Genomic DNA, 5,601 nt, shown 5'->3' on the forward strand with positions numbered 1-5,601 from the left:
CACACAGAATAAAAGGTGTAGCGTTACAAGAAATTTTACTCGCGTTTCTAATGAACGCTAATCAAATATTTTTTTGTAATCGAATCCCCAAAGGGGACTATGATGAAAGATAATGTCTTGCAAATAAGACACGACAAAAATTGCAGGAAGTGGGACGTATATTGTCAGTCATGCAATTTTATTTCGTTTTGTGTAAAAATTAATTTAGGAATTTGATGTTATTAAACGTTATATGTATCGAAATATAAAAATTGAAAGAAGTATTAAAAACGATTAAAAGGTATCCAAAGAAGTCATCCTTTAGTTATCATACGGATAAGATGACTAGCATAAGATGACTATAAGATGACTAGCAGTGCGACATCTGTCCTCTTTTAGTCATCTTTTCGTCGACTATATTCTTTCACTAAAAGATATCTTTATAACAATTTAGTCGTCTTTTAAATGTGACTTTGTGCTCTCTGGGTATATGACTCAGTCTAAGACCAATATCGAAGTGTAAGATGTGTCTTAAAGATGTTTAAAAAATGTTTCCGATGCGTTTCCTTTTATGCATGATACCCATCTTTTTACTCTTACTGTTCACCAAATGTTAAACAAGGATAAAATGATACATCATGCGCAATATGCGGAAAGCTCTTAAATATTTTTGAAAGAATTTAAAAGATGAGAAGACATCCCAAGAAGAATAAGAAAGTCAAATTAGTCGAAATAATGTCAGTTTGATGTCATATATTGACCGAATTTATGTCATTTTTTTAGATAATTTAGTTAATATAATATTATTTCAACTTTCTTGTTCTCCTTCGGGTCCTTTTATGTTCTCCTATAAACAGTTTAAAATTAGGATATAAGTACGTCTTCAAGACGTTCTTTAAGACAAGAGCACGATAGACAATGTCGACTATTGCGTCGTTGATGTAAAGTCAACGACAATACATGTATAATTGCCCATGTAGATACGACACAATTTTAATTGTTTTCCATTAACGACGCAGCCATCGGGCGATACGCTGTTTATCGTATATTCTTGCCCGTTTTACAAACGCTTTGTATTTCTCAATTTTAGACTTTTTGTCGTCTAAGAAGCTAATCGCCTACAACGCAACGGTTGCGTTGTATTTCGAGTTATATCATCGCTCTCTCGGCTGTTGTCCATTTTTATTCTACCAATATAGATTAACTTTAATCTCAGTTTAACTTACTTCCTAGATAATATATATCTTTTAAAGCCGATTGTTCCATCTTCGGATAAATTATGATAATTTACCTAAAACAAAAGTAAAAACAAAAGAGTAAAAGAATAAGACAATAAGCTGAAGTTTACCGAAAGGTGAAGCAATCCAGCCTTAAACGTCTTTTAGATATCTCATGCAATGTTATTCGGGTTTTTTTTAAGAATTGGAAAAAGATAAAAGTAAATTAAACGGAAATTAAAGTTAATTTACATTGATAAAAAAAGAGTGATCTGTGAATTCCTGTGACAAATGGGCTGGGCACTCGGGCTTCAAAAAACTCACATATTTTCCGCGAAACTTACAATTGACGTAGAGATACTGCGCGTAAATACAAACACGCGAGACACATTGTTGTGGCAGATTTACACGAGATTACCGGTTACAACCTCTCGTCTGAGAATTTTCCAACGAGTCTTGATTCGCGAGAGTCGAAAGAGATCCAACGGCAAAGATCATACGACCCTCGTGTCTGGGAGAATAAATGCTCAAAAGTCAACACAAAAAGTCAACGTAATTTTATTTAAATTTTTTACGTATAATATTATAAATAAATAGTCAAATTTCGTAATCATAAACCATGTTGACTTTTAAGACGTCAAAATCATTTCAACTGCCTCTTAACTTGGTGTGTTACGTTCCTTGTACGGGACGAACGTATATTCGCATTCTTAATAGGTGTTCATTTTATTTGCGTCCTTAAATACTTAATTTGTTTGCCGATTCTCGGAAGAACACAGCCACGTGGTATGTTTAATCCGAAATATTTCTCTTCACCCGCAATCTCGTTCTATCTGAAATAAGGTCGTTATTCAGGCACTCCCGCAATGACCCTAATCGCCGTTCCTGACAGTGTCCGTATTTCAAAGTAGCCTAACAACGTGCCATAAATTCTTCTTCAGCCCGTATCTCGTCCCGAGCTCCACTCCCTACAAAAGTCGAGAATTTTATTACGCATTCTTCTCTGCCCTTATAAAGTTCATCGATTGCTCGATAGCGGCGTAGACGTGAATCGGATCGGGCCCATCACTACGGGGGCCTTTCTAATCCGTTGGTTTCGAGCGAGTTGATGTTTTCGCGCCAGCTAGTAGATGCGGTAACAGACGCGTTGCCTAGCATAAGGGGCAAGGACGGCCGAGGCCGACCGAGGCTGGCTCACTTGCGCACGGGAAGAAGTCGGAGAGCCCGAAGAGCTCGAAGAGGGAAAGAGCGAGCGACGGCGAGAGGGGGAAGGGAAGGGGACCGGGGTGGACGTGGACTAAACAGCAACGACCGCGCGCACCCACGTGCGTGTGAGTCGCAACGCGTGGTACGAAATCTCACTGTACGAAGGTTGCTCTGTGTGCGTGCGCGTGCTTGCTCGATCCTGCTCGATGCCACCGACACCGGATCCTATCCCGAGAAGTCGACTCGTGCGAGTTAGGAGCAACGTGGGATTTTACGAAGCGTTTCCATCGCGATGGAATTCCGTTCCCTCGACACGAGAGGATGTCTTTCCCCTCCGACGAGCCGCGTCGCGTGCCGCGATCCGTCTCGAAAAAATAATGACGAACGAATTTTGCAGTTTCCAATTCGTCGTCCCTTGAATTTAAAACATCGCGAACTAATTCTTTCAAATTGTATCATTACGCATAGGAAGACGGGGCGAATTGAATAATCGATCGGAGCGGAGACGGATCGAAGGAGCCTTCGGGCGATTTCAAGGTTTCGACGGATTTGAAATGGAATTTAAATGACTGTATACGATGAAACTTACACTTGCACGCTTCCTTTTACATCAGCGAGTCCGAGTAAGTGAGTAATAAATGGCAGCCGTCGTTTATTGCACGGAATGCGTGCATACGCAGGTGCATCGTCGCGTCGACACAACAACGCGCAAACACGTTTGAGGAATGCATAATTTAGCCAATTAAATTATACCACGGCATTCTCTTGGTAATCATTTTTATCTCCGGATATCAACAATAATCAATTTATTTATATATTTTGTTGAATTGTTTGATTATGTATACAGTGTCTTCTGAAATTAACGAATCAAAATACCACAGCGAGTAAATTCTAGAAAAAAAAATACAAAACTATATTGTTTTCCGTTTCGAACATTAGTTTTCGAGATATGAACTTTCAAAGTGACCAATTATAGATTACCATTAAACGACTTATGTTTGTGAATCGCCAAGTGCGATCATTAACATTTACCAATGAAAACACTCAGACAGGCAGCCGTTTAACCACAATCTATAATTGATCTTTATATATAAAAACAACTGTTCGAAAAAAAAAGAAAAAAAATAAAAAATATTTATTCTTTTCGATAACTTACTTGCTGTAGCATTTTGAGATTCGCGAATTTCGGAATCTTTTAGAGGAGCATCTGTAAAATCACTTGTGTATTATATAATTATTGAATGCGATTATCATTATATATAGGATTTTATATACACGACTATATACTTTCCATTTATTGATGAAAGTGAATCCGCTCCATTACTTATGTTCGCCGTGACTTATCAGAGCTTCTTTTTCGCATGCTCTCTCGGAAATTTAATGTTGCGTTCGAAACAATCCAGTTTCTCGGGCAGGGCAGTCTCTCTCCTATTCTTCTATATTGCTGCATCTCTTCTGACAAAACGAATGTGCTGAACATTCGCTTATTTCTTCATTCTGTTTACATTTGCAACTTGCGAACGAAAAAATCTCGTTCAGAGGAATATAGTAGATCCTAAAGCTAGATCGGATAATCTACCAAGTGTTTGGTACCACATCATGGGACCTAAATAATTTAAAATTTGGGTTATAAGATGCGCACGATGTAACGTAGTGTACACCAATGACATATACGAAAACCAGTGCGAGACATTGGCAACTTTAAGGCCCCGATTCTATGTAAGATTAACTTTAATCTCGGTTCAATTTACATACTACCTTTTTCTATCAATATAGTTTGATTTTAATTTTGGTTTAACGAATTATTCTTTTTCCAATTCTAAGAATTAAAAAAGGATTAGGAGTAAGTTGAACAGAGGTGAAGGCGACGAACCACTTAATGCTACGAATGCTTTAAAGCATTTTTTAATTGATCAATTAATAAAATTCTTTCTTTCGATTGGTCAATCAAATTTCGAAGCATTTGTAGTGTCAAGTGGACCGCCTCCTAAAGTGATGCTACATACAAATGCTGCGAAGTATACTCTAGATTGATTAATTCGTAAGATCCTTTCATTCGAAGAATCAAATACTTCAAAACATTTTTAGTGAGACTTTGACCATACCTAAAGTTAATCTATATTGGTAGAAACGGCAATAAGTACTCGCGATATACTAATCTGTTGTGGAATTCTCACGTTTTATCGACAATTGTCACCATCATTAACTAGCGACAGTTAATGAGAGTTGCGTTTTCTTCCTTGTTCTGCTATTGGCTGTCGTTAGCGACAATCATCGATAAGACGTTTAGAAAATCCCAGTACTGATGCAAATTCAGATATCAAAATACAGTGCACTAAAACTAGTATGCAGATTCTTGATAAAGATACTTCAACAGGAAGGAGTATGTCTAGTTCTTTCGGAAAGTCGAGTTTTACTATTTTTTTTTTGCAGTGTTATATATTTGTGTTCAATTGTACAACCAACTCGTTTACATACAACATATATACGTATCTTATTCCGTAATAAATTGCTCGTATTAAAACTCAAAGTATATAATCATAATATGGAGCAATGATTAATCCGTTTTCAATAACGTTCTATCAAGATGTTCGACTTGAAGTTTACATTAGTGATTTTGTGTCTTTAATTATTACAAGGATTATTTTAATTATTACGATAATCAAAGACAATGAAAGTATTGCTGTTAGGCATTCGAATATATGAGCGACCATCTGCTAATCTTTTATAGGGAATTTTTTAAATACATTTTTCCCTCATTTTCGTTTCAATCTAATTCTGAATGTTTTTCCAAAATGTACACTATTGAAAAAAAAAAAAGATACATATCCAAATGATAATGAAAAGCCACTTGCCAATTATATTGTATATATGTAGCCTCTAAATGAGTACTTATTGCATGTTGATGAACTGAAATATAACTATAATTATTTACTAACATAAGAATATATGCATTAACTAATGTTTAAACTAAATATTTATAACCTATTTGACATTTTCCCTTTGGAAATAATATCAAATTTTTTTAAATGTCAACAAAATTTAACGAGTGAATCATTATAGTAGTTATTACGTATAGTTGAAACAACTGCTATTTAAATTCAATTCAATTCATGTTTAAATCAGATTAATTTTAAATTACTGGAAAAAAATAAGATTACATTAAAAAAAATAGAAGTTTTGACATTACAAATATTTA

The sequence above is a fragment of the Trachymyrmex septentrionalis genome, unplaced genomic scaffold (genome assembly GCF_001594115.1).
Source record: "Trachymyrmex septentrionalis isolate Tsep2-gDNA-1 unplaced genomic scaffold, Tsep1.0 scaffold16, whole genome shotgun sequence".
Classification (NCBI taxonomy): domain Eukaryota; kingdom Metazoa; phylum Arthropoda; class Insecta; order Hymenoptera; family Formicidae; genus Trachymyrmex; species Trachymyrmex septentrionalis.